General features: G+C 39.9%; 1 protein-coding gene across 5 annotated transcripts in view; it reads right to left on the bottom strand.

Annotated features, from left to right (window-relative positions):
- The window catches only part of ENOX1 (ecto-NOX disulfide-thiol exchanger 1), a 376196-nt gene that overhangs the window by 341261 nt on the left and 7528 nt on the right, over positions 1 to 27407 (bottom strand). The gene's annotated exons all lie outside the window — the stretch shown is intronic.

The following is a 27407-nucleotide window of genomic DNA, read 5'->3' on the forward strand; positions in this document are numbered from 1 at the left end:
CCCCAGAAATCTCAGATTCCAGAGGCCAGAAGCGAGAACCTGGGCAGCTTCATGGGTTTGTCTACAGGCAACGTCTGCTGGGCTTGCTCTCCCCTCATCACTACTCATGCTCTAGCGGAGGTAAAAGAAACATTTTTGAATAGCTGGATCCACACATCTGGCTTCCACCGGCTTTCCACTGACCTCGCAGCTATGAACCACATTGGTTAACCAGGTAATTCCCCAGATTCTTTCCTAACATTTCACGGACAGCTTTTTCTTTGTGGATCATTGCAGCATTTTCAAACTTACGCAAACCAATGTGGAGGAAATACTACATTCACCTCCCCTTCCAGTCACTAACACATTACATTTGCAATAAGTCACACAGCTATGGCAGAAGCCACAAGGTTTCCTACCTCCTCTAGAAAAAGGAGTACAAGAAGAGGCCGAGACGAACTTTTCCAGGCACAGCTTCTTCCAGGAAACTGTTGCTTCCAGGTTGAGAAAACTTAAGCTGACCACTGAGAAACAGAGGTTTCATTTCACTTGTCCCCCAGCAGCTGTATATTGAGGCCAAAACTGCTTCTAGGTACCTGTGGCGATCCTACCTCAAAACTGTGGTGGGAGGGAAGAAATTCTCTCAGTAGGGATAAATTATTCCTCTAAAAGCTTTCTACTTTCATCTCTGAGAGTCAGGTCTGGTCAGAAGCTACACACCCTGGTGATGGAACTGCTCTCCTGAAGAGATGATTTGGGGTAAAGAAAATATCACTGCCACCAGCCACAAAATGCCAAAAGTTTTAGGTTACTACAGAATTGGTGGGGAGAGGATGTGGGGTTGGACTCCTGAGGTCGTTGGTGTGCCATGAGATGCTTCTTGTGACCAACACCATTAGTACTGTTCACAAAGAGAAGTTTCTCAAGTTGAGAACCACACCATGTTCTTTCATACTCACATAGGCTGGACACATCCACGAGCCCTAGGATATATTTTTTCCTTTTTTTTTTCTCTCAAAAAACTAAACAAAAACAAAACAAAATGAAAAAACAAAACCAACCACCACCACCCCCCCCAAAAAGAAACAACAAAGAAAAAATCCCACAAATAAGAACAAGCAAACAAAAAAACGCACCCAAAAAACCCCACAACCCCTCACAACTGTTACCCTTTAATCAGTAGAGCTATACATAGAACCCTTCACTTTTAGAAAACTTAATTTATTCCTCCAAATTTTAGTGGAACCATTGGCTAGGCTTTTTCGGATACAAGGAAAAAAAAAATCTGTTCTGGATTCTACTTGACATTCACATCTACCCTGAGCAGCCACAGAATGAGATATGAGCTTGCCTGCAAAGCTGAGAAGGAAATGGTGCAGCCTTGTAAAATTAGCAGCTGCTGACCCATAACTAATTCACTATAGCAGCATTTTTCAACCTCATTAATGAAGTAGGATATAGAAAAATAAGATACCGCACACACGAAAAGATGTTAAATACAGCAAAGACAGCTTCCTAAGCAAATTATCAGGGCCCTGTTACGGATGCCCTGTCTAGAAGCTTTGCAACAGACTGAAAGAACGGAAAGGAAAAGTTGTGTTATGAAGCCTGGTAGATTTTCATTACTTTCTGTGTACATCTCTTCAGTAGTAACTTACTAAAAGGGCATTTTATTATAAGTTGATGGGTCATTTTGTAAAACTGTGGCACTTTAGTACAAAATAACTCCCTGAAGAAACCGCATGAGTAATAAAACCACTTACTGCATAAGTATGTGCAGATTTCTCCTGTACTAACCAACCACATCACAGGATAGTTCAAACTTTATCACACATATATAGAGTGTCACACTTTGAAATGTTGTTCGTGATTGTGCTCTTTGATCATGAGCATCTTTAAGCATAGGATTTTTGACTGCTAATTTTTCCTTAGGGTAGTGAACAGTCCTGTCAGAAGCCAATCATTACCAGCTCTGAGCAGCAAATGTTGAAAGTACTGCACACCTGCTGTAAACCTTGAACAGCCATTGACTTCTTATGATCACTGCTTTGTAGAGACTGCAGGACATGGCTATACCAGTGCTGGATCACACTCACATGCACACCACCAGTTCTGTCCTTCTCTGCACAACTGCAAGAGCTGCTTATGTATGTGGATGCCTGTTGTGTACTGTTCCTGCTCTTCTCTGTCTCTGCAGACAGTTCCTCTGTCCTTTTGCCACTTCATGGAAGGTTTTCTTTCCTTTCTGTATTGAGGTGGAGTTAACTCTACCCATAGGAGGCTTGAAAGTGCTGTGCTTTGCACTTGTGTTGATAGCCCACCCATTTATTGCCTACTGCTCAGCAACATGCGCACAGCACCAGAACTCTCTCTCCAGCACCTGCCAAAGGCTGGCAGGCTGGCGATGGGAAAAAGATCGGGAGTGGACACAGCCAGGACTGCTGACCCCAGCTGACCTAGGGGATACCCCATACCATACAATTTGCTCAGCAATAAAAGCTAAGAGAAAGGAGGAGGAACAGGAGCATTCATTATTAAGGCATGTCTTTTGAAGCAGCTGTTATGTGTTCTGCTTCCCCCCAAGTGGATGGATGTTGCCTGCTGATGAGAAGTAGGGAATACATCTTTCTGCTTTGCTTCTGATGCAGCTTTTGCTTTGCTTCATTAAACTGCCTTTATCCCAACCTGTGAGGTTTTCCATCTTATTTTCTCACCCTGTCCTGCTGAGTAGGGGCAGTGAGAGCAGCTGGGTTAGTGTCTGGGCACTGCAACTTTCCCTTCCTCTGTCTTTACAGATGAGTTTAGATCCAGGAAGGCTCCTCCTGTAATGCCACCAAGAGGCCACTAAAGATTTAATTGTTGGAACTTCTCCACTTGTTCCAGCGATATGTCACACATTTTACAGTTGATAATGTTCTCTCCCCTGTGTGCTCTGGATGTTAAGTGTAAAGGCTGTGGAAAAGGGCAAACAGGTGCTGTACTGCTGCCAATATTGTGGTAGCACTGATAAAGCACTGCTTTTCTAAACAGTGCAAGAATCATTACTTTGTTCTCAGTGTTGCATACACTTGGAGGTCATCCTAAAACATACCCTACTTCACCTTTCCTTACAGTCTGTTTTAATCCTAAATTGTTAGCGACAGACCAGTAGGCTGATAAGTTGCATAGTTTTATTTTATAGAATCATAGAATCACAGAATACTTAGGGTTGGAAAGGACCTTAAGGTCATCTAGTTCCAACCCCCCCTGCCATGGGCAGGGACACCTCACACTAAACCATGTCACCCAAGACTGTCCAACCTGGCCAGGGATGGAGCACTCACAACTTCCCTGGGCAACCCATTCCAGTGCCTCACCACCCTTACAGTAAAGAACTTCTTCCTTATATCCAATCTAAACTTCCCCTGTTTAAGTTTTAACCCATTACACCTTGTCCTATCACTACAGTCCCTTATGAAGAGTCCCTCCCCAGCATTCTTATAAGCCCCATCCTTATGGCAGTCCTTAGGCAGTACATGATACCAAGAACAAGGAACTTGTTCAAAGAATTTAACAAACAGACCAGATATGTATCTGCTGATTTATTTTCTCAGAGATTATGAAAATATCGATGGCTGAATACAATTTGCTTGGAGAAGGCTTCTGCACCTTGCAACATTCATGCTGGTTTTATGCCAGGAGTATGATTACTGCTTAACAATATGCTTTATTATCTCAGTGTATCTTTTAAAAAACATCTAATTCTAGAAAATGTCCTCCACAAAATAAGTCAGATGATTGAATTTGCTTTTTTCCTTTACTTAATGATTCAAAATTATGGTTTTAAATATAATTTTGAACATTATCACTCTCCTTTCAAGGAAAAGGTAGGCAACTCTGGTACCATTAATCTGACCTTGTGAAATAGGAGGGACAGTTTTCTCAGCAGGGAGAGGGTTGGAATGCACAATGAGGTTAAAAGAGGAAGTTGCAATGGGTCTTTCATGGAGAGGATCTAAACTTTGCAAGGGAACGGATGTCACTGTGCTGAAATTGCCTGGTACAGGCAAATGTCACTTGGAGAACACAGGCTGTGAAAAGTAGAGGGCCCCAGAAAAACAACAACAATGAAAAACTCTTGTTTCTTTCTGTGCAAAACGTCAGCTGCCACTGGGCATTTAAAACAAATTTTGTAGATCTCTCCATACACTCCCGCTGCGTCACCACATCTGAGGGCTTTACTTGCAGAAGTGCCCTTTACCGTGCTGCTGTATTGTACTCCTGCTGGGTATCAGGGTCTCTCTGCTCCCTAAAGTGGAGCCAGAAGAACCGTAGGCTTTTTGGTGACACAAAGATCTTGTCCTCCGTTTAATGGTGCTTAGGGACCATTGCATCTTTAGTGCTTTCATAGTGCTAACAACATACTGATATTTACCAGTGCTGCCTTAGAAAATCTTTAAAGTTCTTGGCAGCTCCCCAGAACAGGAAAGTTCTTAGAGTTTTAGCAGTGAGTACAAAGCCTCTGCTCTGCTCAGTGTAGCTAATATGATGCTAACATAAGTATGCAATTCCAGATGCACCATTTTCACTTCTCCAGTAAGAGATTTTTCACGAGGAATAGATTTTTTACCTGCATTAATATGGAATTACAGTAGAAAAGAAAAAACTCCTTGATAAGCTGTTTTTCAGTTGTGAGAAAAACCAATGAAAACCAACGAAAATGCCCAAATTCCATCACAATATGTAGAAAATGTTGCTTTTGCAGATATTACTGGGAACTGTTTGTATGTTCTGAGCAATGCACAGCAGTTGGCTTTATTTTACTATTTTCTTTCTCTTCCTGATTCATTTTGGTCTTTCAACACCCCCCCCCCCCCCCGCCCCACACACATACACCTCACATATGGATATTTTTATTCCCTGAGCTCCATTAAGTCTTTCCCTTGATTTTCAATGTTTCTATTTTGTTTCTTCTCCTTTCTCTCTGAACAAACCCACTTGTCTTTATGTTTTAATGTCTTTACTTCCAGAAACACCCAGAGATCCTACTAAAAGGAGCTCCAACGCCATTGTAAAAAGGAAGCAACATCACTAGTAATTCTCTGTTGAAATTAATAAAGCTTCCCTATGGACAAAAGATGGGGGTGGGGAATCACCTTCTCAGAAGAAAATCTTCAGTAATTAGTAAGAAAGTTTAATGGGCAATATAAGAGTAACATCAAAAAGCTATTATAATATAGCATCATATACTAAAACCTCTTATTAGGTAGTGTGATTTACTAACCAAAAAAAGCTGATCATTACAGATGAACCATCAAATTTAAGCAGCTAGATTTTGTTGTTCTTCTGTTGATGTCAACTGTGGATAGAAGGGGCATCAGCTGTGAAATGGACCACACACAGCATCTTTCAAATGGCCAGTTTCGTCTAGCTGGGAGACCTTGCTTCCCTCTAACTTTTTTTCTATTAGTTCACTTAAAAGAATATACACCCCTACTTTAGTAAACCACAGTCTGGAAAGAATGAATTTCACAGACAGCTGAGGCAAACCTAAACCAAACTAACAGTGTATTTACTGCACTATTAGAAACTCCTGTTCATTCCTCTAACTCTGAAAACAGACTCATAAAGTTTAGCAGAGTTGCCTCCATGTTTAAAATATCTATGTATTCATAGGTCTAAACTGTGCACTACTTTCAGCATAATCAAAACTGATGTACACCAAATCCTTTCTAAAAGTGTTTCTATAAGCGTTTAACGTTCTGACTTCCCAGGGAAAGTGCTAGGTGAAATGACAAAGCCAGAACTGCAACCAGAACAAATTCACCACTATGAAATTATACAAATAATTAAAATAAACTAAATCACTTAAGGACATATGAAATAGCAAGGGCCTAAATATAAATCATAGAATCACAGAGTGGTTTGGTTTGGAAGGGACATTAAAAAGATCATCTAGCTCCAACCCCCAGTGCCATGGGCAGGGACACCTTCCTAGTCAAGTAAACTAGACCAGATTGCTTCAAGGCCTATCCAACCTGGCTTTGAACACTTTCAGGAATGACGCAGCCACAGCTTCTCTGGGCAACCTGTGCCAGCACCTCACCACCCTCATAGTGAAGAATTTCTTCCTAGTATCTAATCTAAAGTTATATCAAAGGGATTTTACCATCCTTACTAAGTGACCAAAACCACACATAACACAGCAGTTTCTGTTAATTTAAAAGAAAAACTTCATTAAAATCCCAATATTCTAATTGCAGTTGACTACAGATCTTTTGAAATATAAAGTAAGTATCAAATAGTCTTCTACTAAAACAATAAATACTAATGGAAGTATACCCTGTACACAAGCCTGAAAGCCCTCTTCAAGGTCCATTTCCTAGTTATTTTCTTGTATTCAGAAGTGTTCATTCTGGGCTGAATCCAAGGTAGTTAAAATATGCTCATTGACAGATCTGGCTAAGTTTGCGGCTCTTTTAATGAGATCCCGTGCCTCTTGGTGGGTGTTTAAATTCATATCTCTACACTTGGACATCTCACTTGTAGATAGTGGCTACAAATATCTTCATTACCTGGCAGAATTTCATCTGCACCTCCCAAATGCAGACCTAACCACACTGATCCATCCCACCATCACTTCCATAATGTTTTCTACTTATGGCTGACAATGGAAGCTACAGCTTGTAAAACATGCAGCCACATGTCTCCATATTGGAGCTAGAGGATATGGAGTGAGTAAAAACATGTGCATTATACTTTTCATATATATATTAAAAAATCACCTTTATGTTGCATGCTGTAAAATTCGTCTGTAGCTAGTAGAGAATTAGGGTCTGACTACCCTATAAGATATTGCCTTCACACAGCACTAGTGTTGATGACCCTGATAAAACAGCTTAAAGTACCCAACCTCAAGCCGTTGAGCTGGCGCACTTCTATGGAAGACAGACAGAATATCAGAGTACAGGATTCCGCTCTTTAAGAAGCAACACAAGATACCTTCTTCGCCGTAACAGAAGCCACAATCTCATAATTAGAAAGTTCACCTCCTTCTGCAACTTACCTCTTGGTGGTGAAACATGATCCATGCATGACAGTCTCTGCATAGGGAACAGAAAGCATGGTCCTAAAGGAGAGCCTTGTGCACACACCATCTAGACTAACATGCTGAAGACATATGTATAGACAGACCTCATCTGTTATGAATGAACGTGAGGAAGCTGCAGTCTGAACTCCAGCCATAAATCATAAGTAAAGCTACAATATTCTATGTTAAGCCCCTTGAATCTAAGCCAGCAGAGAAAAGAAATCTAGAGCTCACTTTAAACCACAGACATACATGTGTTCATGCCAGCCAGCCCAAATCAGTAACTGGCAGTCAATAGCCTACAACAGCTGACATTTCTTTCTCTCTTCTGAAGGGGTTTGCAAAGATACAGTCACGGGCAAGCCACTGCAATAAGCCAGACCGCACCAAATGGAAATACGTACAATGACAGTAAGATCCATCTTCACAAAAAACATTTGCAATCACAAAAAACAATGGAAACGGGCATTTGTGACCAGTGTCCATGAGGACTCCAAAAGCACGCACAAAATGAACACCCTCTGTGTGAACTGTGGAGAGGATGGGTGAGACAAGACAGAAAGAAACTCCCTCTCTCTTTGCCAAGCCTTCTACTTGTTTTAACAAATGAGCCATTAGCATCTCCAAATTATCTGGCCCGAGCTACAGCCAGCTCCCTTTCATCCAAGCCCAAGCCCCAGCCAAACATTAGGATATTACCAGCTGGGTCCAGCACGAAGTACGCAGGCCTGCATATCATCAGCATCATGGCATCAATGAATCCCAAGGCTGCACTCTCCTTCACCACATTTATCTATACATTAAATGTACATGGTTGTGAAAAGAAACTTACTTGCCTGAACCACTCACTATAAAGCCTGAAGGTCAATTATTACCCACTGGCATTTTCTGAAGGAGCTGAGGAGCAGAAAGAGAGGTTCTTAACTGTAATTCTAGGTACCCTTGCAAGAATTGTAGAAGCACACTGAAGAAGAGGTCTGCATTACTCCTTGAATCAGCATGAACATCAGCATGGTCTTTTCCAAGAGAAGTCCAGAAAATAGGCAAGAACAGACTCTGTGGTTGCACTGCACACAGGTGTGAACTTAATTAACATAGAACCAAGAAACTTCATCTCTTTGTATCAGAAAGTAGAGACAGCACAATTAATTTGAATGGCACACAGTCTACTTGTTAACTAAGTGATGGCAATAACAACAAGACACGTAAGAAATTCTCTTTCAAAAGATGAAAAAACTGAATATGAAAGTAGATCTTAGTGCTTCCTAAGCTTCTGCTCACTTAGCCTTTGTCAGACATCTCAGTAAGACCTCATAGACATTAAATGTGGTGACTTCCTACATTTCAGGATGGTAAGAGAAAAAAAAGGATATATTCATGCACAGTGCAGTATTCCTACTGAGAACCTCAGATTTTCAAAGTTACAAGGCAGTCAGCATTACTTAGCTGTAGAGTTGCATACCTTTTATGACACTGCAGAGTACACAGGGCCCAGGGCAAAAGAAGCCCTTGCATTAAAAACAATCAGATTAGCATAATAAGAGAAGAAAGCAAAGCTGCAGGAACATTTGGGGAGCTTTTAATTATTTTTTTTTTACCCTTTAAAGCATTTCAGTTCCTGCAGCCAAAGTAAACACATCCCAGATTAGTTCTCAGAAGTGCCCTCAGCCCAAAAGTTAGTTATTGTAATATGGAAATGATACTGGGAGCTAAGCTAAGCTTAATAGCCTCCATGGCATATAATGGATGTGGGATGCTCAGAACACAGACTGAAACCAGCACATGTTAAAGTTTTCAGACCTAATAAAAGCATTCAAAATACAGGGAGCTAGCTAGAACACCAATAATGCATAACCCTTTTACTGCCATGATGGTATTAAGAATGCATGATGCTAGTTTTCACTCATACAATTCTAGTTGTAGAAAAGGCCCCCAATGAAACAGAGCCCCCCTTGAAACCACTCAACTCTCCCTGTTGCTGAAGAGACACAGAAATGGGGTGTGTCAGCATCCTGGGATACTCATCACAGCCAGGCAGCATCCTGCTATCTACAAATGATCGAAATACTACAAGCCCCAGCTGTTGAAAAATAGTGGCTTCTTTACAAAGAGATTTACAAGAGGGAAAACAGGAAAAAGCTCTCTCGAATTCATTTTAGTTTGGAACAGAGCTTAATATTTCATTTTTTAATATTGATTCTTACAGATTTTTTCCAATTCTGCAACTTAACAACGCACCAGAATTGCTAGGCAGGACTACACCAATAATATCTCTCTGCCACAAATCAAACAAAGGAAAATATACAGATGAAGCAGCTAAAGAATAATCTGTCCGCTTGAAGTTAAGAGGAAACTCTTTATAGATGTTACACCCTCAGGCACAGTCCGAGCCTGATCATGGCAGCTCTCTGACCCCAGGGCACCACTGTGCCCAGCCCATTCCTCCCAAGTCCTGGAACTCACACCCCAGTGAGCTGTCCCTGAGCATAGAGCAGGCTGACAAGACAAGCGCCATGATGCCTCTTTAGAATCATAAAATAGTTAGGGCTGGAAAGGACCTTAAGATCATCTAGTTGCAACCCACCTGCCATGGGCAGGGACACCTCACCCTGGACCGTGTCATCCATGGCTCTGTCCAACCTGGCCTTTACACATCTACACTTCCCCCAGGCCAGTGAAAAGAAAAGTCTAATTCCCAGAAAGGTCCTGCTCTGCCTGCAACTAGGACAGCAGAAACTGTACATGGTAGAAGTGCTTGCTCATCTCCAGCTGTGCAAGAATAGCCTTCAAAGTCATACCTAAATATCAGTGTAAGATGTATTTAGCTAAAATAGGGAAGATTCAGGCTGGACGTGAGGAAGAAAGTTTTTACAGTGAGGGTAGTAAAATACTGGCACAAGTCACCCAGAGAGGTGGCAGATGCACCATCCCTGGACACATTCAAGGCTGGACTGGATGTGGTTCTGGAAAACCTGATGTAGTTGAAGATATCCCTGCTTATTGAAGGGTGGTTGGACTAGATGACCTTTGAAGGTCCCTTCCAACCAGAACTGCTACATGATTCCATGTATCCCAGAGGCAATTTTTTGCACCTTAAATTAAAATAGTTAAACCAATACCTACCTCCTAGCTGCTGAACATTTATCAGAGCTCTGGACCAGCAGTGTTTGGTTTCTGACCCGCTTATTTTTCCTTGTGGTTTTCTCCAATGAACTCTAAATTACTCAGAAATAATCCTGAGTTGAACTAACACCTGCTAGCAAAGACAAAGGAGGCCAGACACTTTAGAGGAAAGAACTACCAGAGAGTCCCAACCTGTGGACATAAACTACTTGAAGTCTTAGGGAAATTCCCTGGAGACGCTGGGCCCTATGAATGCTACTAACTTCTAGTTAAACAATTTCCAGTTCCCATACCTGATATTACTCAGGAGGAGCAGAAAGGTAGGCAAGAAGCATGGAAGGCATGTGCTGATGTGAGCACACACCAATGGCATTATGCTCAGTGAACTAAAGGCATTAAAGTAATACTTATTCTGTGTTTTACGCAGTGATTACATGAATTAATTGTTAATCACATATGAGTACTGCCCAGTGCATTTATAGTTAGTGAATAACATTCTTTAATAAAATATTAGTAGTTAAATGATCAAAAGTGTAATTTGCTTAACTTATAATAAAGTTGCTAATGAGCTTTTTTAAAAAAATTCAATTTGCCACAATATGAAACATATGAACAGTACCGATCCCTCTGTAGAATTACACACAAATTCTTACCTGAACGCCCAGCAAAGATACCTCTTTTTTCCCCCCTGTATTCCTGTTTATTAAAGTGCACCTCTGAGTGCACTCAAAAGGTAAGTTATCTCTTTGGACTGAAACAAATCACTGACAATGTCTTTCTCTACTCTTTCTCAAAATGGAGTTGTCATCTCTTCCATTAGAATTGGGCAGACCTAAAACACCTGAACATGAGCATATAATTTTTCAGCCCTTAAAATCATTCTCCAGTGTTGCCTAGAAAGCCTACAGTGAAGTAATCACTCCACTGCTCAGGTCTCAGCTGTCTGCTCTGTACCCTCAAAGATTGTCAGAAAGTATGAATTCATTAGAGCCTCTCCCTTTTCTTTCATGCTACATGCAATATGTGCTGGGTGGTCAGCATTTCTTCTAGACCCCAACCTATTCCTTTTGTCAACACAGCTGAAGATTGATCATTAGATATCTCAGTTATATAGGTAGCCCATCTAGTTTAAGTTACTGCACAACAGTATAGAGTTGGTGAAGAAAGGCAGGACAGAAGGTGCTGTTCACGAATCCCACGCTATCAAAGACAGATTCTACCTAAATGTTGTTCCCAGATGAAGGACCTGAATGGAGTACGCAATCCTCCTACACTCTTCAAAGATGTCAGCCACACTAAGACCAAAATCTACACCTACAGATACAGACCTATAAAGGTATCTGCCACTCTTCATTCAAAGGAAAGTTGGGTGACATGTTTCTAGAACAGATGGCCTTGTTAAACACTTAAGAAGTTACTTAGAATGAATTCAGGCTACTCTTTCCCAAGATACAAACTACTTCCTCATTTTCTCAGCGACATCAAAGGCATCAAGAGTATCTAGGACAACAACTGTTTTGGTCATGCAGTATAGTAGACATTTAAGAGATTGACACATACAACAGAAAAAAAAAAAAAAGAAGGGGAAAAAAAAAACCCAAGCAAAATATGAAGTCTGTCATGACATCCCCACACACGGACACTCTCAGTAAATACACTGCCTCTTTTGTTACCTCCTCTGATTCCGCAGAATGGCAGTCTAGATTTTGATGCCCTGTTAACTCTGCTGCACGCTGCAGATACACAAGCAGATGATTGATGGGTTTTACACAATGGAAGCCCTACTTGTTGGCAAATGCACACTTGAGAAAGGATTTCAGATCTCTGAGTCAGGGCAGGAACTAAAAAGGTCTGCAGACCATTTGTTTCAGATTTACATTTAGTGTATGGCAAACACAACTATCCTTCTATCTAGATCTTGATTTGAAGAATAGCTTTGGACATTATACATCTGGATTTCTCCAAGGCTTTCAATATAATTTCCTACAGCCTCCTCCTAGAGAAATGGATATGCTATGGTCTAGACAAGTGGTCTGTGCAGTGGGTAGGTAACTGGCTGACCAGCTGCACCCAGGGGATGGTGGTGAGTCGCTCCTTTTCCAGCTAGTGACCCATCACTAGTGGCATCCCCAGGGATCAATATCGGGCCAAACACTATCATGATAAATAATCTGGAAGATGGGATCAAGTGTACCCTGAGAAATGTTGCCAACAATACCAAACTGAGTTAGGAAGTGGACACTTCAGAAGGGAGAGCTACCCTGCAGGAAGATCTGGATAGATTGAAAGACTGGTCTAACAAGAACCTTATGAAGTTCAACAGGACAAGTGTAAAGTCTTGCACCAGGGTAAACAATACAGGAGCGCATCACAGGCTGTGATCAACTCAGCAGGGGAGCAGTTCTGTGGAAAGGGGCCTGAGGGCTCAATATGAGTGACCAGCATGCAGCTGCAGCAAAGAAAGCCAACAGGATACTGGGTTACATCAACAAAGGTATTACCAATAGAGATAAAGAAGCCACTATCCCACTCAGTGCTTGTCAGGCCACACCGGGAATATTTGGTGGTTTGGTCCCTACTATACAAAAAAAAAGATGTGGACAGGCTGGAGAGGGTTGTGAGGTGATCCACGGACTGGGAAGCCTGCCATATGAGGAGAGGCTGAGAGAACTGAATTTGTTCAGCCTTGAAAAAAGAAGGCTCCAGGGAGACCTTATCACCATGTTTCTGTATTTAAAGGGTGGCTACAAAGAAGATGGAGACACCCTTTTTACAAGGAGTCACATGGAAAAGATATGGGGTAATGGGTGCATGTTACTCCCAGGGAGATTCAAGAAGATTTTTCACAATGAGAACAATCAGCCGTCAGAATAATCTCTGAGAAGTGGTGGATTCCCCAGTGTTGGACCCTTTCCAGATTCAGCTGGACAGGGTGCTGGGACATCTTGTCTAGAATTTTGCCAAGACAGGTTGAACCAGATAATCCTTGAGGTCCCTTCCAACCCGGTATTCAATTTGTATCATTCAAGACATGATTTGCAGTAAAATGCCCTAGCTTTTCCTATGGAAATTAATCTGAATTGGACAGCACATTTTCACACATTTTCATAAAGCTCAGGAAGGATTTCCCAGCTAGACATTCAGTAAATTGAATGCATTCAAGTCCCAGTAGATTCAGCCAGCATGTCCCCAAGCAGCCTTTAGCAGGAAGTGTTTGCTCTTTACCTGAGCTGTGTGACACATGCTTTTTGGACAGTCCTCCCATCCTTTATCTTTTCAAAGAAATGTTATCTGGTCATGCAAAGATACTAAAGAATCCCATGCTAGTTAAAATCATAGTCTTTCCCACTACTGTGTTCCTATAAACACCCAGTCTTTATAGTTCAGAGCTAACACAGATTTACCTCATCTACTTATATTTCTCTGCTTCCCTTTCCTAAAGCATGTTCACACTGGAACCTAGAAGGAATATGGGATTATTTTTTCCTCATATATGTGAATCTCATCACTTTGCCCTATCACTCATACAGGGCATTTCCTTCCTCCTAAGGCTGGGCAGTCAAGCAAAGCAAACTTCTTTCCTGCAGAAGTCAGCCTAGCTTCCTGAAGTTCCGCAAGCTCCCCAGGGTCTTGTTTATAAACGTTCTTTGTTCTGCTTCTGGAAAAAATACTGAATGTTCCCACTGCTTTCCCTGCAGGGTAATTTGGCCAAAGCCTCTTTTCCTAAGACTCCAGCACCAGCTGTTCCCACTTCAGTGGGCACCATCAAGGCTAATGGTCATCTATCACTCCTGCTCTGGGCCCCAACAGCGTATTGCCTGAGGCATTGCATGATAAAGCAACTGAACCAGAATTCATAAGCTGAATGCTGAGATTCCATAAAGACAACACTTTCCAAGCCAACTCCCACTCCTTGCTCAAGGTGTTTTTGAAAAATCAAGCAAGTCCATTGGTGAACTCAGAAATTAGCAGCTCCAAAATGAAAAAAGGCCTGTGTTCATGGCATGTAATTGTATCAACAGCACAGTGAGCTAGCATCAACAAAGCTTGCTTTCTTCTAACAGAAGATTCATTCTTGAATTTTTCTACCCCAGATGAAGTTGTATTGAGTAAATGGCTAAACTAATGCAGAACCTAGGCATTTCTCATCAGCAGGGGTGATCCAGTAATTAGATCACCAGAGTTCCTTGTTCTTTGCATGGAAGAAGATTTCATCTCACTCAGAATTCTGTAGTTTTGATCTAAAACACCTTGAAATAAAACACAACCAAAGCCTGCCTTTCCTTCAGTCCTTCCTAAAACCCCCTAATTAAGAAACCAAATTCCATTTTCAAATTTCTTGCCTACAGTGCCAATGGCATTATACAGAAATACGACAACATATAAAATTAAGGCAAGTATGCTGTTATTCATGAGGTTGGTTTTTTACCTCTTGCTCTAAACTGGCCTAAAATTCCTGTCAGATGCAACAGTAAGATCTATGCTTCTTTCTGGGAAGAAAATGCACCAAAGCACAATAATATCCTCTGTGATATGTATATGACATACAAGTTTGTGCAGCCAAGCAAATAAGATCGGAAATCAAACCTTACTCAGAATTATATTCTTATCACAATAAAGCAGCAGTCTGAAGATACAAACTATACATTTTTTTTCCTCCCCTCAGATGTGTTTTCCTAAGAGCTTGCAAAAAGGCAGACCAACATTTTTGATCTAAAGAACATTGAAGATGTAGTCAAAACACCTAAAATTTGACAACAAAAAATTTAAATAGAAAAAAAAATTAGTACTTTGCTACACACAGAGGAAAATATTTGGACTTCAGAGTTCTTATGAATACTCCTGAGCTTTCCTCAGCTTTCACAAAGTGAAAGGAACTTTTATCCATAACCAGGATGGGGGGAGATGGCGGAGAGGTGAAAATGGAGGGTTTGAGACAGGAAATAAAGAGCAGAAGTTGTAAAAAAAAAAAAAAAAATAATTAGAAAGGACTTTCCTCCTTCTTTCCTTCTTTCAGTTCTACTGAAAACTGCTTCTGTGCAAAGTTATTTTCTACCATGCACACTTCTTGTTGTCACTTTTGTGTCCCCTAGACACAAATCTATGGAAAATGAATACTCAAGATATATTTGAACATATCCTCTCCAAAACGATAAACAGCAATTATCAACAACCTTTCCAGAGAGAAGGATCATAACAGACATCCACTGGGATAATTCTCCTGTTCATATCATTTAAGGGAATGGCACCACATACAGCACACAGAAGTGAAGTTTCACTATACATCTCTTTTCTGTCACTGTAATGACAACCCAGAGGAGTGCGTCGATCCTGCAAATGTGCTTATCTTGATCCTGTTATTTCTGAAATGAAAGTAGAAAAAGGAAGGACACTTTCCAACGCTAACTCAAACACTATCATATTTGTAGCTTAAAAAAAAAAAATAATTTCTGTGGCATAAACAGAAAAAAAAAACCACCAAAAAGGTTTCATAAACTAAATAGTAAAGCTAAACAAAGAGAGCTCCACTATCCCCAGGCAAGTTTCTTCGCAAGGAAAATGCTATATAATCTAGAATCTGGGACTGTACTCTGATTTACATCGAAAAATGGCAGAAGGATCTGTATCACATGAAATTAAATCCTACCCATCTTGAAAACTACAGATCTGTCCTGCTTAGGTATGTATGCTAGCATACACTGGGGTTATTTGGGGGCACTGGAGGTATGATGCAAAGGTCATCTCCCTGAACAATCCCTGGCAGGGTACTGAAGCACAGCAGGGTAAAATTTGTTCAATGGGAAAGATCAAAGGAGACTTTAAGATGGATTGAACACACGGCTGACAGTTAACTGACATAATGCAAAAGTCATAAACCAATGCCACTGCGTTGGTTAACTTTCTTTTTTGACTCCTATATATAGCAACAACCACTCCCACCTCATACCATGAAAGAGGGACGATAATTTCCAATTGCAGGAAGCAACACAGAAGTTCTCACTGAGGCAAGTCATGCCTTTTTCCTCCCCCCTCCCCAAAGGAGCACAGTGAAAAGTAAAATAATGAGAATAATGGTAAATAATGGCAAGGATTTCATTAGCTGGCAAATCTCACAGAGGGCATGCAGAGATGATGATTCATAATCCACCCTAGTATGGGCATTCCCTTTTGGGGTGTACCTGCATGACAGCTACAGACGCTACAAACTTCAGGATCCCATCGCCACGGGCCGAACAAAAACTTACATATGCGCTTTAAAATTCGAACTGTCATCTTCTTTACTATGAGAGTGGTGAGACACTGCCACAGGGTGCCCAGAGAATTCGTGGCTGCACCACCCCTGGCAGTGTTCAAGACCAGTTTGGAAGGGGCTTTGAGTAACCTGGTCAAGCACAAGGTGTCCCTGTCCATGGCAGGGGTTAGGAACTGGATGATCTTTAACGTCCTTTCCAACCCGAACCATTCTATGATTATTAGAAGCAAATGTGTTAGGTGCAGTAAAGTTTTGAAAACTGTTCTCATACAGTTAAATGATGCCAAGTCATGTTCTATTACCTCTTGATAGGCAAAAAAAAAAAAAAATAAATTCCATCCATCTCCCTCAAAAAGATGCTTTTATTTATTTCCAGAAACACACAGGTGATAAGTGTAAACTGATGTTAAGATAAAAAGCAAGCTTCCAAGCCAAAACCACAAATAATTTCTACTACTGAGCAAACCAAAGCAAGACAATGCTTGCATAAATCTTGCAACTATGCTCATCACTCTGCTTCAGCTACATGCATCCTGGTCTTAACATTATTGAGATTTAGAATTAATGATCCACTAAGATTTATAGGGCCAATTACACCTCTCAGCATTACCACTTTGGGAGCCTCTACAACCTTAAACAGACATTAGAAGGTGACTCAGAAAACTCTCATTAAGTTCAACAGACTTCAGATGGGGCCCTTTGCCTATACAAAAAAAAAAAAAAGAGAGAACTCTTAAAAGGACATGCTTTAGAAAATCCCAGCTTTATCAGTATTTCTATAAAACTCACTGGTTTGGATTTTTGGGGTTTTTTTTGAGGGACCTGCTTACTTGCTAGTTGAGTCCAGTTGGATCTTTTTTTTTTTTTTTCCCATGTCTTCCAAAAATGTTGAATAAATACAACCTGATCTAGCACTGGTCATTATGCAGTAGGAAATAACAGAATAGTTTATGTGTATTAATGCAAGTGTGACAGATGCCACTACTGCCTGATGTCTAGAGGGACTGCTCAGTGTTTGTAGAACTGTGAGGAATTCACTTGGCAACATCCACAGTAAGCAAGAATTCCCTAAATTAATATTGCCCAGTTGCGGTAACTGAGGTGACCGAAATCATCTTTACTCATAGGTAGCATTGCATACAGATTGCTCAATGTAGACAATTTCGTATGTTCTTGTGTTTTCTTTCCTTCTTTTCACTGTCATGGCTTTCTCTGAGCAACCCAAAGTGCTGAGAGTGATGCAAGTCACTGAGCAGCAATCACTCATGTTGCACAACAAAAGAAAGTTTTGAAATGAAGGAAAAGCGTAACTTTGTATATATATATATATTATATATATATAAAAATAAATTATAGACAAACAGATGTGATCAAAGAGGCTCTGACCTCAAAACTGTTTCATTCACTTAAAGATTATTAATGAAAGGAAATTACTAAGGAGATAGCTAACCAGACTGGCATGAATTAAGCCATTCAAGCAGCCACAATTTATAATATAAACACCAACAAGCACCTTTAACTAAAGCATCACTGCCAAATGCCATCATAATTAGGCTAGAAATGCTGTGCTTTGAGTCATAAATAGGATGTGTGCAGCCTTATTTCTATATAGAATCACACCATCCAAGCGCTGAATTCACTGAAAGATAACAACTGATTTAAAAGGGGTTCATGTAAGTTTAGTTAAAAAGCAACTTTGGACATTATTTTCAATTACTGAGATAAAATCATGGCTTCTCTCAGGAGGAAAAAAGGAATTACATTTTTCTATACACTACATAAAGCATATGAAAGCTTTAAGAATAGTCTGATTTCACAAACAGTATCGGCCTCCTACTAATATTCCTTAACTCTGTATTTCCCTCCCTCAAGTCATTTTGCCAATTATTTTTAACGTTTTCTTGATTGATTAATAAAAAGCAGCTTTCCTGCTACAGATAACAGGTCACAGAATTCTCTCTTACATTTACACTACTGAGAATACTAATGGTCTTGTTTTCTTTCACCATATCTGCAGAGCTCTGCCCAAGCATTGAACTCCTCATTGATCTCAGGCAGCATGAAGATGACAGCAGGACATAAGCACTAAGTTCCAGTCCTTCTAAACTTGCATGAGGATCTGTAATTAATAAACCAAAAAGCCTCTGTTAACTTGCATTAAAAAACAGCTTTACCAGCTTTGTCTTGAAAGGCTGCAGATCTGGAAAAAAAATACCATCTTCAGCTCGTCTGAATTCACTGCCAAACAGGTTAGCACCCTTATTTAAGAAGTAGCACACAGCATCCTTATCTGATGCAGAGAGGATACATCCAGACTGTCTACTTTAGACATGTAACTTCACTGTGACTTAACCTTGTAATTCTAGGGTTTCCGTACTCTCAGCAGATACTCAGACACCTGAAGCAGGCAATTCAGAGCCCAAGGGGCTGCACTACATATACTGTGAAAGTTCTTAACGCAGGCACTTACGGTACATGCCCAGAGCAAGCCTGTGCAGTCCACACCCACATTTTAGCACGCTACCACTCTTCGTGCACACCGTACATATGAACAAGTGTCCATTTGCTATTTCAGCCTTGATACCTCATTTCATTACCTGCATGTCTAAGAGTAAGCAAACTAAACCTATATATGCAATACGCCTCTTTGGGCAATAGAAAACCTCAGGAGTTAAAGGGCAAGATGTACACAGAAATAAAGAATTGAATTCTTCGGCACAGAAACCTGGACACATGTCATGAACATATATTGTCCGTCTTAAGATAACTACTCAAGATCCTGATGGAGTTGACAGTGCAATGTTGTCACTCTCCCATCAGACCACCATCAGACTCATGCACAGCAGATCTTCAGCTCCAGAGCAGTCTAGCCCTTCTAATACATTCCATCCATCTTCCGAAGAAGTTTTTATTAGTTTAAGAAGAAAAATAAAATAATCTGTATTCCAAATAATAGAATTACTAAGACAACACAGATCTTTTGGAGATAAAACAGGAAAGCACGTATAGCAGAACATTTAAGGCCTTACTAGACTGGAAAAAAAGCCCACTTTCGCTGAGAAAGTACTGCCATTCGTATGCCTTTACAGACCAAAACAAAGGCTTTCTAGTCAGAAGCCATCACAAAATTATTGGCTGATCACCTGCTGCCTTGCATGCACCTCAAGCTGTTTCTCCAGCAAAATTTGTTCACTTAGATTGTGCAAATGAATGTGTCTCTTAAAATAAATGAAAAAAAAAAAAAAGAAAGTAAAAATTACCCCTTTGAAAATAACTCCTTAATCTGCTATCCCTTCAATAGGGCTGAAGTGCTCTTCACACACATAGTACACAAGCATCTCGAATTAGCAGGGAACTATTTTTAAATACATGAAGGATAAGATATGAAATTAGTTTCATGGGGAATGAGAACCTTAGAGATTATTTACTTTCCCTTAATTACTTTGACTCACCACTCATTTAGCTTTTCAATAGTACTACCTCTTTCGCACTAAAATTTTGATACTAAAGACAAGTAAGTGTGGTTTTGAAACATTTAAGATTATGGACCTTAACGTACATAACCACACTTCTCAAATTGACTTACCAACATAAAAAGATAATTAAAAGTCCTGTATGGCACAAATATTATTTCCTGTGGAACAACTGCCTCAAAGTAAGGATCCCTACATAAAAGCAAGCACCTTTCGTAAAGGAAGAGCATGAAAACTCTAACTGCACATAACCATTACACTGGGTGCAGGCAGCCTCCTATACTACTGATCTTCTATAATTTGAGGAGCAAAATGAAGATTATTATTCAGAAAATGTTTTTGAGATCAAGGAACTCAGGTGACAGGACAGCCTACCCCAGTCCTGAGCGTGAGAGAGGAGCTTAAGTTTCTAAGCCTTAGAACAAGAAGAAATTGAGTGCAGCCACACAGCACTGATGGGCTACATCCACTACCCATCTTTACTTTGTACGACACAGGCACATTTCTGTCACTTGCACACAAAAAAAGAAGTTATAGGAGATGAAAAGATATTACAGAGAGAGAGCACCTGTGTCAAACTTCAAATATAAAATTAAAGAAAAATAGTAATAAAAAATAAGGTCTACATTCTTATCCCTGTAGAAATAGATTAATTAGGTTCCTTACAACAGAGCCTCATAAAAGAAAAAAGTGGGAAAAGTAAATAGAAAGGGTGAAGGGAGCAAAGAAAAGGAAAACAATAAAGAGAACACTGCAGTAAACAGAAAATAGCCAGTTCAAAATATAAAAGAAATGGAGATCACAGTAAAAAGTCATGGGACAGACAGATACAAAGAGAAAGAGATAACAGGGTTATCAAAATGAAAGGAGAGGCTGCTTGAAATGATAAATAGGTATGTAGGTAGGTCAGTACACATGTACGTAGACAAATAGATGGATAGATATATAAAATGCAACCCTACAAACTACTACAGCTCCACATTCCTCCCCAGAAATTATTCTAGAAACCAGAGCTGGAAGGAAAGCAAGTGAAATTCACCTCATTGGCTAACAAAGTTACTTTCAATGCTGATGGCTCAGGGCTCAGTCCTATCTCTGTCAAGCAGTAGGACTGTTTTCCAGAACTTCTAAGCTCCCATGGGATTAAGGCTGAGCTAAAGCAGCACTTGAATGCTTTTCTGCACTTAAACGCCTGAGACACTGCATGCCATAGCATCAGCTCTGGATTTTTTAGGATGCCTAGTCTTTACTATGTAAAAGAATTAAAAGGCATAAAAAACACCATGGTACTACACATAGTAGCACATACTATTGCCACCCTGTAGCTGAAACTATGAGTTCTCCCATTAAGAAGTTATCAAACCATTTATCTTCTTATAAAGTACTGATTATTCTTCTATCAGCTGCCAATGACTAATTAATCAAAATTAAAAAAAAAAAAGGGCTGTTAAAGCAATTAGCACAGGAATCACCATGAAATAAAGCGGATTTTCTGAAGGCTTTCCAGAGATACATGGTAAGAAAGAAGCTTTGGGTTCTCCTTTCCACCAGTGAATATTGCACCATTCCAACAAAACAACCATTGCAGTTGAAAGAAAGGAGAGACCCTGAAAAGAATTTTTCAAATTGCTTATAATGAATATAATGAATATAAACAATAGAACAAATTCTCCTGAGAATGAAGTATTGCTGGGGTTTGGATCCCTTCTTCTAGGCTGCTAAGGTTGCTAGGGAATTCCACAGTTAATGGTGTATTTCCATATGAATGTTTGAAGAAGGGGGAAGGGTTTGCAAAACTGAATCTTAAGCATGAAGTTTTCTTTGTGCTTCAGAGAGAAAAATGTGATGCTCTTGTAAAGCTGAAATAGCACTCTTTCAAACTTAACTATACATTATCAAAGATTTTTTAGAAGAAAAACTTACACAGAAAATGTTTAAAGAGGCATTGTGAGGAAGAACTTGCTTCTCCTACTGTGGTCAGTTGCAATGCCCCAGACTTGCCATTATACACACTCTGAGGGCAACAAGCAGTTTACAAACCATAGCAGCTTCGTTTTGCTTTAACAGATAAAAGCAACAAGTTTATTTTGTTTTAAACAGATTTTATGTCCATTTTTCATAGACCATTTAGAAAGCACATTGCTGTGGGCTTCCCAATGACAAATACACTAAGGCACCAGCAAGTGACAACACACTTTGTACTCCTTGACATGGATGAAAGAATTCAATTCAGCTTCTTTTTTTTTTTCCTATCTGAAAGAGAAATGTCTGCACAAAATATGTTTTAGCCCTATTTTCTGAGAATGAAGCTTAAACAATGCTCTGTCTGCATCCTCATTTGTTTCTCTTTCCTTCTCTTCAATAACGTTGGGTGACGTTGGTCAAGAGCATCCAAAACTGAGAGGGCAGAGTCCCTTCATTTTCATGAAAATAAGTGGATGAATAATAGAGAAAAATGAAATGCTCCATGGTTTGAATGGCAAGTACTCAACTTTGCATCAGAAAATCCACAGAGCAATCACCACCAAAGGAGAATCTGCAGAGAACATGCTGTATCCACACTCACACAACCACCACCATTTATCTGGTTATTCTACTCATTCTTTCTAGTATTTTTAATTCTAGTATTCAAAACACCCCAACTCAGGCAACTTTTATTTACTGCAGTATACAGTAAACACAGACATGCTTACACGTTTTCACTGGCAGCTGCTGTGACTGTTGATCTTCACACCACAGTATTATCTTAATAAACTGTCTCAGTCCCCAGGATCTTTGTTCTCATAGAAGTGACCTACAATTGGTCACCCTGGATCTTATACAAAGCATGACGAGTACAGAGGTTATATGAGTTAATTACATAGTGACTGCAAAAATAGCGTGCTTTCTTCCTTTCAGCAATGTGGTCTTTCTCTACTGAAAACAATTGGAGTTACACTGTAATTCAAATGATAGAACTGTATATTTGGGTAACTCTATCATTATTTAATATTACCACCACATCAGCTTGTCTGTATGGTATTTGACAACAAAATTCAAGTTAAACAGCCTCCTCCAGAATGAAGACAGTATTGGATTAATTAGGTAACTTGCTACACATGTAGAAAACAAAGATGAATATTACTTTTATAACCATACTTAAATCCCACAAATAAGAACCAGATTGTAATCTGTTATTGTAATGTAAATCTTAAGCATCTCTTGAATTACTCAAAATTTAAATAACTGGAGATCAGAATATGGCCCCACACATCTTGACAGAATATTTGATTCATTACTCATGTAAAAAGGATGCAATTGCTATCAACACATAATACAGAGGAACCAATTCGTTTTCTAGGAGAGTTCAAAATTCCCTGCCAAAAGAACTCATATTCTGGTACTCTTAACATATTATGTTATTTTTATTGGTCTACATGCTACTTTGGCTACTAGCTACGGAGTGAACATCTGCAGAAAAGCAGAACCTGGGGTCTAATGGACCCTCCGTCTTTTCCCCACACACTTGCCAAAACGCGGGCAGCTTTCTTCCTCTGACCAAAGACAGACACTGGAAATACTGTAAAGTCTATAAAGCTTTTGCTAGCTAAACCAAACCACAGACTACTGAATTAATTTTGTAACAGGCGTATTCCTCCAACATGGTCCAAAACTGAAAGCATGCAACTCTAAATAAAATACACCAAAAAACAAATGTCATAGCTGAATCACAAGTCTCTAAACTGCCTGGTCTACCATTCTTTTAGTGCATTTTCAGTTGTGCTTTAACAGCTTGGGACATGTCTACATAAGCTTTCTGAAAACAGATTAGTTTTTTCTCTACCTTTATGATGATTTTGCACCATCCAGGGCTGAACCTCAAGTTGTGTTAGCAAGGAATCAGGCATGAAAAAGTGAATTTATCAAAATGTTTCAAGCCTAACTAACATTTCAACATGGCAAAATGTTCCACATTGAGCTGGGCAGGGAAGAAAATATTTTCAAGTCTGAAACATTCATGTTTAACTGCCAGTGTCTCTTGTAATCTGTCTGCTAGATATTCCACTGTTCCGAGACAGACTGATCATCTGTATTTCAGCTTAAGTTATGAAACCACGCTCCTTCTGACTGCCCCACTTCCTTTCATCCCACTCACTGTAAGGCTTAGTGAGAATCACAGGCAAATACAGCTGGAAACAGCTATGCAACAGCATCGGCTGCATCCTTTAAAGACAACACAGTTAAATCTACCACACTCTTGAAGACTTCAACTGGCAAAGGCCCACAGTGTTCATACATTCCATTCCAGGACCCCTCTGCATCCTTACCATTAGAAAACTTTTCCTAAACTTGTTATTTCTTGCAACATATTCAGCCTATTACTTTTACTCTTCTCACTGAGGACACTGCAGATTTTTTTTCGCCCATATGTCAAAGTTCTTCCTGGTCTTCATCTTCATTCAAAGCATTAATCTTGCCATTCAGTTTCTACAGCTGCTGAGGCCTCCTTCAATACTTTTCTCAAATATTTGGTGTTAGTTATTTGCGAGTTAGAGGAAGAAAATTTCCATGTGATCATGGATATTTTCCAGTCATCAGGCTGTAGCTGGCCAAAATCCTTCTGAAACCATCATCAGTTGCCTTCCTAAGATTACCGATTCTCTGGGGAGTATCTTCCTACACAAATTTTTTTTTATAAAATACACATTCAACTTCAGTTTAGATAAACTGGCATTACTGAGGATCACAGAGTAGAGGCAAAAATAAAGAAGTATCTTACTCACAGGATGTCCAAGAGTAACTGAAAGAAGGAAGCGTAAATACTCTTTCTTCCAGCCAACTTCTAATTACACAGATGGCTCTTTCTCACCAAGATGAACTCAGCATCAGGACAAACCTACTTCAGAAGTTCTCATTTCAATTTGCTCCTGCCTCTACTACACTTGTTTCTCAGGCACTTACTGTACAATCATCCCATGGCGTCCCTTAGAGACAGGGCTGAGAGTGTTACAAAGGTCTGTATTTGTCCTTGAATGGATGCTTAGAGCCACTCCCTGAACACTTCGCATATTCACTGAACTACCTTGCTTTAATAGAAGTGCTGTTTATTTTAGGTTTGTGTTTTTAGTTCCGCATTTCCCTTTTCCTTCACCCATTTAGCAGCAAACTAGTAAATTTAAATGTCTTTAAAAGGGCAGTACACACAGGCCTACCTCAGGCTTAAACCACAACACATCTCACTTTATATTGTTCACTTTGTGTTATGCTGACAGCAATGTTAGCATGAAAAGAAGTTTCTTACCAAGTCTGTAGCCATCATTTTCCTAGTGTTTAAGATAGGAGTGGCTATTAGTCTTTGTCCTCCCTGATAACAAAGACAAACTTATTTCTCTAGCACAAAATAATGCTGAAGCCACTGAAGCAACTTAGAACAGTGAGTTCAGCGATCATCACAGCTATAGTTCAATGATGACAGGGTTGTCAAAGCATCTCATCTTCAGGATTATCAAATTCAACCTTCTGCTTTCAATTCAACATTCAGTTTCACCTGGCAGCCTGTCTGACATTGAAGAACTAAAAGAAAGGATTTTTTCTGTATGATTTCAAGATGACCACTAGTCTTTTCGGTCTAGCTATTCATGCAACATTTATAGTCTAGGTACAGAACTGTTTGATCGCAGTGGGTTGACTGATTCACATCACACTATTCCCTTCATTTTTGGGCGAGATGAGCCTGAAAATTATTACTTTTATAATTTCTATTTTATTTGTAGTGTGTGGTACCGAACAGCATCAACTTTGTTATTACAGAAAAGGTAAACCTAGGTGTGAAACTGGCCTTGTACGAAGTCGCCCTGCCAGATGTGCTGCCTACTTCCAGATTTGAACAAATGAAGCCTGCTCTGACAGTGCAGTTCTCCACGCTCTTTCTTCTCATCGCTATCCATGGAGAGTGGATTACATTAAGTAGCTACTCCGTTCTTTCATTATCAACAAGCCTTCTCTTTCCTTTTCCCCAGACACTTTAAGCAGTTACATAATCTCCCTTAATATTTTCCAAGAAACTTGAAAAGAAATACCCGTTTTTCAGCCTTTCTCTTTTACTTAAAAAAATGTCAATAGTTTCCTTCCTAGGCTGAAATTACAGCTGCCTTCTATTTTGCAAAGGAAACAATATAAACTACACATTACATACCCTCTGCAAAATGATACAGAAGTTAAACTAACGCGTCATGAAAAATAAAACTGCAAGACCCAACTAATGACATACGCACCACACCTGGTTTCACATGTTTTTCTGTAATAGTATTAACCTTACACAATTGGCAAGAAACTGGATAGCTAAGTAGATTGGCAACAGTACACCAAGGCTTTCACCTCAAGTGTATCAGCTCAAGTTTAGCCCAACTCTCTCTAGGAATTGAAAATGCATGCTCTCTCACAGGCTGACAATGAAATAAAATGGTAATAGCTATCTGGTTCATACGAAATGGGAGGTGACATTGCAGAGAGAGAGTCATCAGCATAAATGATATTTTCTCTTACTGTTAAGATATGAATAACCTTGAACCAAAAAACTGGCCAAGGGTGCCTTCATTTGCTACAATGAAATTAACCTAAGAGACTGCCATTTTAGGTTAGCTAAGGGAAAGGCTACAGAAAGAGTTTCTAAATTAAATGTACTTCCCAGGACTTTTAATTCTTCAGCTTTCACAAGTAACAGCCTGACACCAACACCTTTGTTTACAGATGGTGGAAGCCAGATGTGCAAGTGCAGAAGAGGCATGAGCATGCATGAATAGACCACCCATTTACAGCTAGTTGTTCTGCAGAGTACTTGTTCTCATCTCATCCAGGTGCCCAGCATCCTTATTTGCCAGCAGAGGACCATAAATGCACAACTTTTTGATGCATCTATAACTGCACTACCCTGGGCTGTGATCTCAGCAGATTTCACTGCTAAGCAAGGGTCACAGCTTCAAGGGAAACTCTCAATAAGCTACGTGGATCACTTATTCAGAAAATGCTTTTCTGAAACTCTTTCTTCTGAGTCAGTGTTGAAATAATGCCAGCATCCATCGTAAGTGATCAGAAGAGATTAATCCATGGATCTTTGCCACCAAACTCCAGGCCTCTACCACTGCCGAATGAGGGAGAATTGCTTCACTTGGTAGAAAATAGCAAGCTCTTATTCCATACGCAGAGAAGCCACTGAGTTAGGATATAACACAATTTCACAGAATGTCACACCAGCAAAATATTAGGAAGCAATCTGCTTCTTTCAGATGAAGCAAACTTATCTGTCATTGCTGAAATACTTATAAGGGCACAAGTACCAGTACCCGTTCTAAGAGCATGCTTTCACTCTGGTCATTGCATTCCACCTCCCTAAATTCACCCCACACCTTTATCAGCTACTTCTATTTCATGTCTTTTTTGCTTCCCTGAAAGAGTGCTTCCTAACAGGAACGTGTGAGTCTAAACAGAGTTGTAAAAAATACTGTTAAACCTTCACTGTATTCTACCCCAG

Source organism: Lathamus discolor, chromosome 4, assembly GCF_037157495.1.
Source record: "Lathamus discolor isolate bLatDis1 chromosome 4, bLatDis1.hap1, whole genome shotgun sequence".
Classification (NCBI taxonomy): domain Eukaryota; kingdom Metazoa; phylum Chordata; class Aves; order Psittaciformes; family Psittacidae; genus Lathamus; species Lathamus discolor.